The following is a 15,196-nucleotide window of genomic DNA, read 5'->3' as shown; positions in this document are numbered from 1 at the left end:
CAGAACAGAGAGGTTTTTCATTTTGTTGGGACGGAAGACCAAGAGTGTGCTGAGGAAAGGGAAGAAAGAGAAGACAGAAGACTGAACAAATCAGAAGTGCTGAGTGTTCAACCACAGCAGGGACCACTCTAAAGATGAGTAAGAGCTGCATGCTCTGCACAAGCAGTGCACATATTTGGGAGCAAATTTTCCAGATCAGGACCCTTGGCTCTTTACTGCAATGCTGACTGAGGAGAATCTGTTGGTGTCAGCTGGGACACCAGACGTGCCAGTGAAACAGCAAGTTGGGTTAGGATATAATAACAAGAAGCAATAAAAGAATGGTTGAGACCCTGAAAAACAGGGAACCAAGGGGCACACGCACCTTGTAGTCTACATGAGACACATGCAATGGTATGAGTCTATAAGGATAGACTGGAGATGGTGGAATTAAGTCTAGTGCATTTTTTCCCTCCTGTTGGGGTGTCTGCGCAGGACTAGAGTTCAAATTCTCCGGGGGACACCTAGGAATTGAATTGGGAAGTGAGATGCAAGTGCTTCACTTGAGATTTTACCTGCCTGACTTTTTCCTGTCAGAAACAAGCTGAATGCACACAAGAGGCTGTCTCTGGGCATCAGGGCCAATCTTTTCATTCTTTCCTACTACTGACATTTATCCCCTTGCACTAACAAGATTTGCAAATCTTGTTGAGGAATTCCACTATAAAGTACCTTAATTCTAAGCAAGGGAAAAGCAAAACAAAATCACACAACAAAGTATATATTTGATGCATCAGAGTTGCATCACGGCACAAAAAATGCAAACATCTTCCTAAATATATCACAGTACTAAGTTCTGCAATGCAATCAAACTCACTTCCAAACTGTGTTTTAACTATACATGAGAATAAGACTGTATGTGAAAATTCCCACAGAACTGCAGTTTCCTCAAACCCCTCTCCATGGAAATCCTCCTTCCTCTCCTTTTGTATTCTTCTGGTCATGCTTTTAAGTTTACTCCTCCTTTCAACAAGATTATCAGCATCTTTTTCTAAGGCAAGATAAATGAGCATGATTGCTCTGTCCTAGAAAAGGTCCGCCAGCAATCACACTATCTTTTTTAATCAAAATCACCAGTCAACCAAAGTGTGTTTCTAATGAAATTTCACTTTTCTTTGATAAACATCTTTCTATTATTTTTATCAAGGTCTTCCCTGCAGCTGATCTTGGCTGATTTGTTTGTAATTGCCAACTTGACACAAGTCAGTACTTTTTGTGAATATTAATGATACAGTCTACTCCCTAGTCCTTAGAAATGTAATGCTAAAAGCTAAAAAGATTGTTTTTCCCCTGTCAGAACTCAGAGAAATGTTGTCAAGATTTTTAGACCTGATTTCCAGCTACAGTGCTATTAAAACTGAAGGAGCTCTGCTAAGGCTCACCTTTAGGTAGGCAAATCCCACACCGCTATAGACATGAGAGGATAACACCACATAGTTTCAGCTGCAGATTCAACCTCCCAAAGAATTACTCACATTTTCCATATTTACCATCAGGTTACATCAATATTCTCTCTCAAGACACAGGAGAAATTGCTTTTTTCTCTAGCTACTTGCCTCCTTGGCAGGTGAGATCACTCCTTGCAATTCCCAGAGTCAATGGAAGATTTCACAGAGCGTATGAAACCAGACACCACTAAAGACAAGATATCAATATGAGTGGGATTTCTTTCCTCCCCATTCCCAGTTATCAGAGGGCTGGTTCTCTCTCCTCACACCCTCACTGCAATGTACTTTCAGCCATGTATTGCAACCAACCAGAGCTTTCTGTAGCTGTGTAATTAGAAGCCATTGTTTCTCTGTTTAATTTCTCCTTCTCCCCCATTTCTCCCCGATCATCACCAGACAGAAACTGTTACTCTTATTACTGACCCTCCTGTCCAGACACGTACTTACACTTACTACCCACTCTGACTTTTCCAAATAAGGACCTTAATGAAACAAGAACAGTCATTATCCCTACAACTGTGTATTAAATATTTCAACCTAAAAGTCAAATTGTAATCAGTGGGAGAGCATATGTTCAGATTTTTTTAAACATCTCCTTTATTATTCTGTCAACTGATTCAATAGTAATGATATTTTTGCAGTCACTAGAATGCTGATGTTTTATAACCTCTGACTGACTTATTGTAGAAGGTTTATTTCCTTCTATTATCTCCAAAGTGGCTTTTGGCAGTTCAACAAATTAAAAAGTTGTCGTTTAACAAAACAAAACAAAAGAAAGGAACAAAATTAATCCTGGTTTACTGCTAGAAATGTGTTCATATCTTAAGCTTTTTTCTTAAAAACACTATTCCCCTTGACTAACTATCATTAAAATTATATACAAATTGCATTTTTATTCTCCTATAAGCTTCTCCTAATTACAAATATTTCTTTCTCTCACTATCATGGGGATGTAGAAATCCCAAACAAACCCCACCTCATTACTTTCAGTGTTCATGACTTCCACCCAAGCTGTCCCTGCTGTGTCAGCCAGCAGAAATGCAACCCTTCCCTCCTTCCACCAACACCATCCATCACTGCCCTCCCTGCCACGCTTGTTTTGTTTCTATGTCCCTTTGGAAAACTTTGCACTTCAGCATTTTACCTTCTGAAGGAGGCTCTGAAGTGCTTGGTACCCAGCCAGCCTACCAGGCACCATGGCAGGAATGCAGGGAAAAGCCACCCCCCCGGGCACCCCACTGGGGTGGGACCATGCACTGGGATGGCCCTGGGAGGCGAGCCCAGTATGGGAGCTCCACACACATCCCTGATGCACAGAGGCATCTGATCTTCCAGGGAAAAAAACACTTTATTTCAGTGGATGATCTGCTTTTGTAGGAACTCGCTCCCGATTGGGATTCAACCATGTGCCAACATGAGCTGAAAACTGTAATTCTCTCTATATTCTTAAAACTTGGGATATAAAGCTCAAGACTACACAGCAAGAATTAGTGAGGCTCACAGGGCGCATCTTCACAGCCATGGGTCATAGTGACACACGAAAGCATATCATTACTATGTTCACAGTCTGGAAGAGGATGCTGAGCCAGTAATATAAGTACTGGAGATATCTAGGGATGGGATTGAATAATTTTCTTTGATTTTTAAATCAGATATTCCTGGCAAAAAAACCATTCACCATATGCTGACCTCTTACATAGAGGGGAATGAAACAGTAATACATTCAAATAACCAACTTACATTTGTTACAGGTTTTAGACAGTAAATACTAACAAGCAACATTTTATACTTCACACACAGCCCTCTCTCAGTATTGGCCTGGGGAACTGAAGAGATAATTGGATTTATTGCCCACCAGAGCCCACACTGAGAAGGTTTTAATTAGTTATGAAAAAGCAAATGTCTAAACCCTCCTATCAAGTTGCACAGCCTCTGTACATGAGAGTGACATCTCTTGAAGACAGCTCATTTAAAGCTTACTCACATTAGCAACACAGATGAAGGTACAGACAAAACTGGCAACAATACCTGGCATATTATCCCCTGAAATTTACCCTCCCACCTGTAGAATGGCACCATTTGTTTTGAGTACAAGCTACAATTCATTAGAATCACAATTTCAAGACACCCCTAAATTCTCCTCCCTCATCCTCATTTAGGCTAAATTGTTTATACTGTGCATTGCCCTCAGCTACACAAATTCTTCTCTACTTTTTCTTCAACAACAAAGGTATTTGCTAGAGCCAAACCAGGACATGGTATGAATACTTACAAAAAGATTTATTAGCTTAAACAGGTACATTTATGGATTCATTTGTTTTTGTCAAAACAATTTGTACCATTCATTCTAATTCCTAACCTAGACAGCTCTTTGCTGACTCAGAAGTTTGCATTTTCAATGCCTTTCTAACAGGTTCCATGCTGAAAATCTACCTGTCCTGCATCAAGAACCAAAAAAAGAGCCGCAAAACAATCAATCCCCCCAGTTTTACTGAAATTTCTCCAACAAGCTACCCTGGCACCAGCCAGGAACAGTGCTTTCACTGAGAATTACTGAGCGCATTCCTGTCTCTGTAACGTTGCAAGGATGCTCTGAGCTACATACTAAACAAGCCGGTAACGAGCCAGGAATGTAAAGCACATTAGGCCGGGCTCTGACAACAGGGCTGTAATCAAGCAGGATGAGAGGGCTGATGACTCAGCAAATAAAATTTCCATAAGGTTTTGATTTCATTGACTATATTTACATCAACAGAAGAGAAAATCTCAGAAGCCAGAATATGGATTAGTGCAGTCTCATCAAGCACACAGCAGAGGGGAAATCAAGTCAACAACTTATTGTCTATTTCCCTTATTTCAACCAGCCAATTGATTTATCACCAGTTCAACAGCATTCTTGACAAAAACCTCTGGGGTTAAAGGTTTTCCCTTGGGTGCACACACAGCAAGACCCACAATGCAGAAGTCAACATGCGGGCAGCACATAAGCCCTTTACAGGGTGCACTGACAAATGCAGAGCACTGACCGTGCTTTGGGACCTCCCCCCCGCCCCCTCCTCCAGGGCTGGCTCGGTGTGTGAGTAACCAGGTTCCTCCACCCCTGTGGGGATGGCCCACAGCAAGCAGCACCCACAAGCTAGGCAGAGAGCACCTGCAGCCATCCCACAGTCCAGGCAGCAAAGAAAGTTAATTTACAGCTTCATTCACCACCAGAGGTGGCAGAAAGGCAGAACTGAGATGAAAAGGAAACAAAAACTCGGGCTTTCTTGCCATACTTATTTTTATTTCTTCCATGATATCAGGTGAAAGTGCAAGTTCTTCAACAAAAGAAACCCATGATTAAAAACATTCCAGTTAAGGGAACCAGTGCTGAAATTTAAAACAGTAGCCAGGACAGCTTATGACTTGTGAGAGGCTCTAGACCATAAATCCAGTCTCTTGCTGTAATGTCAGCCCCTACTGACCCGTAGTCATGCTTCAAAAGGCACAATCAGAGCAATACCCCTTCCCTAACCCTTCATGTGTAGTTGTGGGGATGTATCACCTTCCTGCATTACACAGCCTCTGGTCTTGTCCCAGTCCTTGGGTCCTGACAACACGTAGCATTAGCAGCATTCCCAGAGGACTCAGACACAGCATGACTGCTTGCAGGCAGCCTTGTTGCCTAGAGATGGCATCCCTTCCTCCTTATATCCTAAATAAATTCATTCTATGCCTAGTCTGCCCACAGTGATTCTAAGGGAACAATAAGTCCCTCACACTGCACCTCCAGATTGGCCTTTCATTATGCAACCACAACCCCTGCAAGGCTCTGCTCTTTAGTGCTGCCATAGAAGTTCTTCATCACAGAAAGGAGAATAAAGCAGAACAAGTTCCTGTTAAAGTCTGGGGGATTTTTGTCCAGACTAAATAGCTCCTGGTGCTCTTCCCTCCTGCCTCCTTTGATGAAATGGAGACCTGCACATGGAGGGTGGCCAAGTGAGCTACCCAGCAACCTGTTGGTGCAAAACAGTCTGAATATTGTATGCAAGGGTTATGTACACCTAATCTCTTCAGTTCCAAGGTGGCCTCTTCTGAATACCAATCAATGGAAAATAGAGGAAGGAATTATTCATATGGACCTTCTCATTTATCAAACCAAGAAGCTGTAGGTTCAGCATACATTGGGTCAGAAGGCAGACTACAGGGAGCTTTCGCCTTCTTCCAGCTACAAAAGCTGTTATTAAATTAAGTCTGTGCCCACTTTTCTCACACAGCTCTACACCCATCAATCACAGCTGCCCCCCAGGAAGTCCACTTCCCTCAGCTTATCTCCAAGGAGCACAACATTAGCCACTTGTGGGAAGGCTGCCTGCAGCCACCAGGCTGTTTGAGAGACACAGCCACTGGCCGAGCAATAATCCCTCACTGCTCAGTGCCCCACCACTCCCATCCTGTCTGCATAATTAAAAATCTGTTACCTTCTCTGACTTGGCTGGCAACTGGCAGCTCTCTGAGGATAGTGCTCAGCACACGTAGGGCTTTAACAGATGGCAAGACAATGACGCAGTTCCAAATCTAAATGTGATGCCACAAGATCAGAGTGATGCAGTTTTGGCAACAAACTAACTGCAAATCGTAATCAAAAGTAAATTAAATGTATCTCCCATACAGTAGGGAGTGGGTGTAGCTTGTTGAAGGACAAAAATAACAGGTTTGCTTCTCCAATATGTTGCATTTCCTGTAGAACATCTTTACATTTTCCTACTGATGACGCTGCAAAGCAATATTAACCAGTAAAGCAGCTCTTCATACCAAATACCAGGCACTAAAGATGTAATGCACAGATTTCATTCAAGTAGTTATGCTGCACATATCATCAGCTGTTCCTTACAGAGGTAATGTACTGCAGCTGAAAACGGGGACTGAAACTGTCTTAAACACGCTCTGATTTTGCACCTTGCTGCTTTGCTAGAAGTGAAAGCATGTGTAAAAAGATGAAGTAATTGGGTCTTCTGTTTCCATCTATCACTATCAATATTCAGAGGAGACAGGCTGAAACAAACAGACTGAGGAACATCAGAGATCAAATCAGGGTAACTCAAAAGAAATGGTCAAAAATTAATTTGGAAAACAATGTCAAGAATTTCTTCAGTTATTTACAAGTTTGTTAACTCAAGTGTTTAAAATACAAGCATATCACAAACACTGCTTCCCTCATATCAGCCTACATGAAATTATGCTTTTGGTCCTTTGAACTTTTTGATAGCCAACCAGTATACCACATGATGGATGAATACCTAAATACAATGTGAAAGATTCCCATGAAAAAACACTGAAAATGCATTACATATTTCAGCACTTAAATCATGTATCGGGTCTCCTCTCTGTCTGGCATCAGAGCCAAAGAGCACCACAGCAATTATTTTCACATCTAGCTCTGGGAGCCTGGTGTTTGCTGCTGCTGTCTGTCACCATCTGAGAGTGGCACTAAATCACCCACATCATGTAACACCAGTAAGAAAGTTTTCATGTAGGATTTATTACCTATGCCCCCATACCAATGTCTGCGCTGTATGTGAGGTAGCTGAGAAAGATGGCATATGTAGAGATACAGACAACTAGAGCACTGCGTCCTTGCCCCAGGAGAAAGCCACATCATGCCATTTTAGGTCATTTTAGTTTATTCAGGAATTAACCTGCTTCCTTGGAACAAAAAAAATCAGGTCAAGAATCATGGGCTTGGGTTTCACTTGAACACATTTTACATGGAGCTTTGGAAATGCAGCAGGAGTATTGATCATAGGTTACTCTTTCCAAGAGGTGTTGAACACAGCAGCACCTGTGGAGTAGGGAAGAATCAGACTCCACCATGCAAGGAGACAGAGGGCAGGTATGGAGGGACCTGTGGGAGAAGCTGTGAAGGACAGTGGTGTTGGCTGGAGCAAAGAGCTGAAGGGCAGCTGAAACTACAGGAGAAACTTCTTATTTATTGAAAGCTGTTGCACAGCTTGCACCAAAGCTGCTGTAGACACAGTTTCCCTTGAATGAGGCCATCCTCAGATCCAGTTGGCTTCTCTCTAGCCCAAGGCACAATGCAATCAAGACAGACTGGATGTTAATCCTATTAAATATTTAGCTTTAATTTTAAGACAGAAAAAGAGCACAGAAACCCTGCAGCTCTAGTGCTCAAGGTATCAAACAGAGCTTCCTCTCACTCCATGGCTCAGCCTCCCCACAGACTCACTGGCTCTGCCCAAGATCACTGCTGAACTTCTGGATCTTGAAATTAGTGACTGCCTGAAAACTGATGGTGCCCCTGAGGTGCTGGGACTAACCAGGCCACTTGGCTCTCACCTTAATGCCATGCAGGGTGAAGCATTTGGGTAGATTAGATTGTCTCTTCCCTGATCTCCCTGCCCAAATGTGCTCTGTGCTCCCAGATTCCTCCATTCCCTCCCCAGGAAAGAACTTTCCCCAAGAGCTCCTCCTGAGTACTGTAAACTCAATTCAACTGCAGGAGAACAAGAAATTGAAACAGATTAGGCACAGCATTCAAAAATCAATCCTTAATTACAAATTGGCAACATCAAAAAGGTCAAAGACTGAGGTAGATGAAATAACCTCACAGAAGAGCCATAAAGAACAGATTACAAAAGATAGGAGTGTTTAAAAAAATATAATTGTTTAGGTCTGTTTTGACAGAACTTCTTCCACTCCTTCATCACAAAAAATCTAGGAGAGTTGATAAGATTTCTCAACTTTTCCTTTATACAGCTCTTTATCCCCTACATCCACCCACACTATCCACAGAACTAAAATTTGTTCTACAAACTTTAAATCCATAGAACAAAAGGTTTCTCAGGGCATTATTCCCAATTTACCATAGAGGTGTTTTGCATTCTCTCCCCAGAAGAAGCTTTGGAATATTATAGAGGAAAATTTGCAGAAAAAAAAAATATCCATGTGATGAAAAAAAGGAATAGAGTTCTTTGTCAAGGCCCTAATTCAAGAGTACACCTACATATGTGTTTAACTTTAGAAAGGAAGAGGGACTTGAGCAGTTATTTCAAGTCTTCAATGAATTGAGGTCCCACACACACTTAATTCTTCCCTTTCAGAAATGTGATTTGTCTGACGTTGCATGAGCATCTTTAAAGAAGGATTGAGCAGAAGAGATTGAGATCACAAAACAAGCTGAAATAGCATCAGTAGGTTCAAACTTTCAAAATTGTTTACATCTATTTAATTTTCAAAGTACACAGAATGCCAAATCCTACTTGCTTTTCATATGCAATTAATCCTACAAAAATCCTTTGGGACTACTTCTGAAAGCAAAATGAGCAGGATTTAGTTTTCAGTCCAACACCAACAGGAAGGGAAAATATGATACAGTGTTTTATCCTCTGCAAAGAGCCCTGGCAGTAAATCCTCCTGAGCAACCTAAGTGTCAGAGCATATTCTGCAGCTGATCTGGCAAAGGGCAGTTCTGTTTGTAATTTATATTTTTGCCCAAATGACTATATAGAGACAGATGGTCACACCAAAGGAGGAGAGTTCTGGAAAGAAATCTCCTTCCCTGAGGAATGCTTCACAAGATCAGTCTGGGAACTGCCAAAGCAAGATCTTTTGCCAGGCAGCTGAATCACAACACACTGAACACCTTCAGGTTCTGGCTTCTGCATCAAGTTCTTACCTTCTAATAAATGCAGCGCTGAGGGAAGAGGAGCAAAAAGCCATTTCTGTGACTGGATAGGGCTTTGAATGCTAATGGCTGGATGTTGAGTCTCATTGCAAGTTTTTAGGAGCCAAGAAAGGAAAGCTTTTCTGACTGCATTTTCTCCATCCATGGGAATATGCCCTAAATTACTGATTATGTGGGATCTCATCATCAAGTTTTCAAGAAAGATGCTTGTTTCTTTCAGGCTGCAATGGCTCAAGCAAATACAGTCTCTGAAAAACAGGTCACACAAATCTGATTTCAGCCAAGGGCCTTAATGTCCCTTATAATTTTCTACTGTTCTAACACAGATTAACTAGGCCTTCTTGCTTTTATTTAAAGAGAAAATGAGGAATTTTAAGAATTATCTCTGAAATACATGAAATAATATAGCAACCCATATATTCTTTATTTGAATACTGATTTTGAGTTTCTCTGAATTTTCAATATGCTAAAAATATTTTGATCATCAACAAACTCAGCTTAAAAACCTTCAGGGTTGTCAGGTAGCAAGAGTGATTTTTGGATTGTGAAATGAAATCAAATGCTGGTGTGATCAACCAGGTGAAGAGTTGCAAGTTTTGATTTTAATTAACTCAAATTTCAGAATTAAAAATAGATTCAGAATACTGGGAATCTGTCTCACCTTTTAACTATGTGTTTTGCTTGTCTGTAGACTAAGACACCACTTCTTTCAGGCATTCATACTTGTCTGAGATACATTCCTCATAAGCCTGAGGGCTAAGGAAGAAAGTTTTAAATTACATTTTAAAATACCAGATTACATTTCTTGCTATAATTCATAAAATCTGCAACCTTGGAATCACAAAATATATGTGCTATATCCTCAGTAAACAGTTTAGGAATATTTCATCTCTTTTGTCCTGTGTCCCTAGTGATAATAAATAGAGATTTCACTGCTAAATTTGGTTGCTTACTAGACTTACACTGTTCTGTTAGGATTTCCAAATTACATAAACAGAGAGAGAGTTTCTGAAATATGGCTTAAGGGAAAAATCACATAGCTACATAGTGTTACTAGATTTAAGGACTACTATTATTACCAATAATTTAACTTCAGCAGAAGAAGCAGAATTAAGATGTCCAACCCCCTGGGCATCCCCCTAGTAAAGCAAGTCAGCTTCTTGTTTCCATGGGAGCTGCTTTATTCCCAGTCAGGTGTTTGGGGACAGACCCACAGAGCTATTCACTATTGACTTGCATGGAAAAGTGAATGGAATGGACTCCTTGTGGTCAGATAGATCATTTTAGAGAGGACTTGGAAAAGCAGAGCAACTTGAATAAAATTACCAGGGGAAGCAGAGCCAGGAATAAAATTCAGGTCTGCTGACTTGTAGCTGTCTGCTCACCACTTAGCTGTTGCATGTAATGTGTGGGAAGGGAAATGGCACACTGCATTTAGGATGTCAGAATGTACCTCTACAAAGGTAAATGATTCATAAAACTCATACCAGTGAACACTTTCCTGCGTCTATGATCAGCTGTGTTTAAACATTTAGGACAACAGCAGCACTCACTTCCATGTTACAGCTCTCATGAACGAAGAATATTCAAGGTGATTTTCTTGGCTTGTTAAGAGCTGCAGATGCCCATCTGTTGAGATCTGTTTTGACAGAATTTAATTCCTTTGTGGGTTTTTTATGTGTTTATCTTTTTTATAATGCTGTCTATCTCACTTCTCTTAAAAGCACAATCCTAACCATGATATATTCAAGTAGTCATGGACTTGTCTGTTCACTAAAGATTTAGAAAGAGAAAACAGAGTGAATGACCCAGCAAATTCTAAATCAAAATAAATGTGCACAGTGAAGGTTATTTTCTTTCCGCAAAGCATGGAGGAAAAAGCTGTAGGGGTATGGGTTGAAAAGACAGTTAAAAAAGAAACGAAGAACAGAGGGGAAACAGTGCAGACATACAGGGTAGATCCACCATAGCTTGAACACTGCAGGAATTTGTCATCATTTCATCTAAAACCAGACAAGCAGAGCAGATGTTAGAAAGAGCAACAAAGATGCTCAGAGACCTTCCTACAGAACAGGATAAGAGATTAGGACCCTGTGGTTTAGCAAAGAGGTAACTGCAGGTCCATAACACTGCAAACACTACAAAGAGGGTGATAAGAATTATTAATTCAGCTTCTTGCAACACCAGAACTAAACAAAACCCAACGGTATCAAACCTAAATCACAAATAAGTTCTTCCTTACAATAACCAATTAAACAGTATTCATCACCATGTTACATTAGGGAACTGAAAGTATAGAGAGATTCAAAATTAGGTTAGATACAGCCATAGAAGACTGGTCTAACAGCAATTTAAAAAGAAATTCCTCAAATACTGACTCTGAATTTAGGGAGATAAACCATGTAAAAGGGAAATCAGAAACATGTTTTGTTATACTTCTCTGAAAGGATTTGCTATACTGGCCATCATTGGAGTATTAAGTTAGATGGACTTTAGATATGAACCAGCACGAAAGTTTCTCCATTTTCAATCTGGAGGCTTTAAAGGCTTCCAGAATTGGACTCAACATGATTGTTACAAAAAGTGAAAAACTATCAAAAGATTTTGGACAAGCAGATGAAACTCATGCCATGAAAGACATTTAAATGACTGCCAAAAAATCTACACAGTCCAGAAGTTCAACAAAAGTGAAGATATTCTGCAAAAATAGAGTACCATTTAGATGTTTCTAACATGACCAGGTTCATGTAGATCACTACTCATGACACAATAAGAAAAGAAATTGAACTTCATGCAGACCATGATGATCACTAGACAAGCTTGCAATATTGTTACTTGAAGGCACTGTTTTTCTATCACAAGAGGAAGTGGATAAATTTTTTATTGGAGGCCTACAGGCCTTTACCCTGCTAAACCTAAGAATGCCTCCTGTTGTTCAGTGCTGGATGTTTTCAAGCAGAACCTGAATTTTGAATATCTGTTGTGGAAATCCTTCAAGACACAGTAAAAGCAATTTTTAGAGAGCCATTTCCTTCTTTTTCAAAACAAATGAATCTACAGCAGCTGTGAAAAGTGAAGAATGCTTCCTGTCACCTTTGTATCACAGCTTTCTGACAACACCAATGATAAAATCTGGCACACAATCTCCTCCCAGATCAACACCAGCCATGGAAGTAGACACTCATGGAGAAAAAGCACAAGTTCTTTAAAAGCAGCATCACAGTATTCCCCAGATATCCTGGGGATAATCGCTATGAGGCATCCCAAGCAGCAGCAAGGCCATGCCCTAAGGAAATCTGAATTAAAGCATGCTTTGTGCATAGAACATTCTAAATATATTCCTAGCTCAAGGATAAATACAGTTTCTTTCTAAATACCACACATGAATTAGGATCACATTATGATATCTGTATTTTCTATTTCAAAGGCAAGATTTTCCCCAGAGAGCCCCAGAAGCTGGGTACAGCTAATCAAATTAACCTTGAATGACTTTCCATCTGTACCCAGCACAATTAACCAAACAGACGAGGCAGGAGCAGCCCGGGGGACCAGCCTGTCTGGTTTTAATGTCTTCCAAACCCACCAACAGTTTGTTGGGCCTGGGCAGAAAAAGCGGCACAGACGAGTCTGAAGGCTGTTGGGTTCAAGTCTGCCACCTTTATGCACCAACCTAAACCTGCATGGCCTGTACTACTCTGTGCCTGGGGTTTGTGCCCAGGGAGTACAAGAACCCCGAATTCACAGGGATTTGAAATGCAATCCAATCTGAACTTGCCCAGTGCTGGGAATGGCAGGCAATGGTGATAGGAGAGAAACACTTTGGTCATTGCTCCCAGCCTAGGCAGTGCTGCAGACGCTTCTTCTGCAGCGAGGCTGAATGAAAATATTTCCCTTGGCAAGAGCTTGCATAAACAGAGATACTGTAACCAATGCTCACCTCAACACAGGGGAGAACTTCTGGCAGCTTTGTAATTGTAGGGTAGTAAGAATCAAATTCTCCACTCAGGAATCACTTCAAAGTTGATTACCAAAGCAATTCTCTTAATCAGAAGTTTAGTGCCGAGTGGAGTCTTACAGAACACAGCTCAAATACGTGTAAACAAGATTTTTTTTTCTTTCAGGTATGCAGAGACCTCTGCTTTGATTCCAGGAGATAATTTGTGGATGCACAATATTGTTGCCTTATGAGTAACACATATATTTCCATTCAAGAGTCTGTTCCCTGTCCTGAAACAATGTGACTAATAAATCCTGCTGCTTGTACAGCTAGAGCTGATACCCCTCTTTACTCAGTATAACCTTTATTGCCATGTATAGGTGTGTAAGACAAAATGTTCTTCAAGTACTTCTGCAAGGTGAAGCAACAGCTGTTTAAGAAACAAGAATGACTTCACTAATCTAAATATAATATGAAAAAGCTAAGCTGGGGGGGGCAGCCTGAAGAGGGAGGAAACACAAAAACAAACCCCAAACCAGCAAAGAATGTCTTCTAACTCGGCCACCTCACAAATCCTTATTTCTCTCTCTGTTCTTATGCAGTCTCAAGTAATTCTGCTTGTCCAAAACATTATGACTATAATCAAATCAAATCAGTGACAATTAGCAAACACCAGCAAAGACTAATCATCAGTGATACAAAATAAAACAAAATAAATCTCAGGTATTTCTCTGCATATGGTCTTTTTAAATTGAGATCTAAAAACAGACAGACAGACAACAAGCAGGCTGAAACAATTTTATCAGGGGTTGATTTATTTCAGCTCTCTGCTCTCCCTGGTCACAATTCAGTGCAGCCCATAAATAAGTTAGGCTGGTGAAGAAGATTGAATTTTTGAGGCCAGAACAGTAATTGAGGAATTGAACAGCCTGGAGGCTGAAATATCTTCTCCTGGGACAGAAGCCTTTGGACCTATTAGCAGCTGTCTGTTGCTTTTCCAGCCATGGACACCTATGGCCATGTCAAGATTTACAACCCTTTGTGTGGCACACACACAGATCCCACACGTGTGCTGGGCTCCACCAAGCTGTCACCCTGAAGAGAATGAATATTTCAGGAACAACTCTGACTAAAAAGTAGCATCTCTCAAAGCTATGTGAAGGCCCAGGTTCCTGTGAAGGAAATCTGCACCAGCTCAGCATGGTTTAATTATACAGAAAGCTGTTTTTCACTTTTTCCACACTGTATTAGTGCTCAGAAAGAAAAGACTGAGATGGAGAGAAGGGATTTGATTTTTTTTTCTTAAAAACAACACAAGCAAAAGCAAAACCCCACCATCACCCACCTCTTTTCTTTTTTCAGTCGCTCCCTCAGGATCAAACTTTGAAAACAAAACATGAGACTCCACAGACAACTGGAGTAAGAAACAATGGATTGCAAAACCAACTCCTGACCAAAGTCAGAAAGCATTCCCAGGCCTTGCTCTGTATGAAAACATGGAAAAGGACAAGCCTGCAGAGGGGTCCTGAGCTCTCCATAAGGCACAGGGGCTGCTCTGGGGCAGCTTTGAGGGTTTTCCCTCAGGAGCACCCCCTGCCTGCCAGGGCTAGCTGGGAGCTGCCCCGCTGCTGTTCCTCCACCTGGGTGGACAGACTCCTGTCTGAACCACACATGAAAGTGCAGAAATAGGCAGTGCTTTCCCTCCCTCCTCACTAAGCATCCCACAAAACCTACAGCAAATACTACTGCTATGACAGTGTCACTTCCAGTGGCCCACGGGCTTCCCAGGAGAGGCTCCCTGCACACCTCCCCCGAGCACCAGGTTTGGAACAGCTACAATCACACAGCAAAAAGAGACTGAAATTTGGTGGAAGATGTAAGTGACACTCCTGGGGACTTGGGGCAGAACTGGAACCTCCCTGTGGCACAGGAAGTGAGGCTGGAGTAAAGGGAGTAGCCACAACGTGTAACACGAGGTTAACCTCCTCCTCAAAGCAAAGCCTAACTAAGCAATGGATTAAAAAAGGAAAAGGGGAAATATGAGAAAAAGTAACTTCTTAAATCATTATTAAAATCCACATTTCCACT

This window comes from Pithys albifrons, chromosome 13, assembly GCF_047495875.1.
Source record: "Pithys albifrons albifrons isolate INPA30051 chromosome 13, PitAlb_v1, whole genome shotgun sequence".
NCBI lineage: Eukaryota > Metazoa > Chordata > Aves > Passeriformes > Thamnophilidae > Pithys > Pithys albifrons.
Note: the sequence above shows the minus strand (reverse complement) of the source record.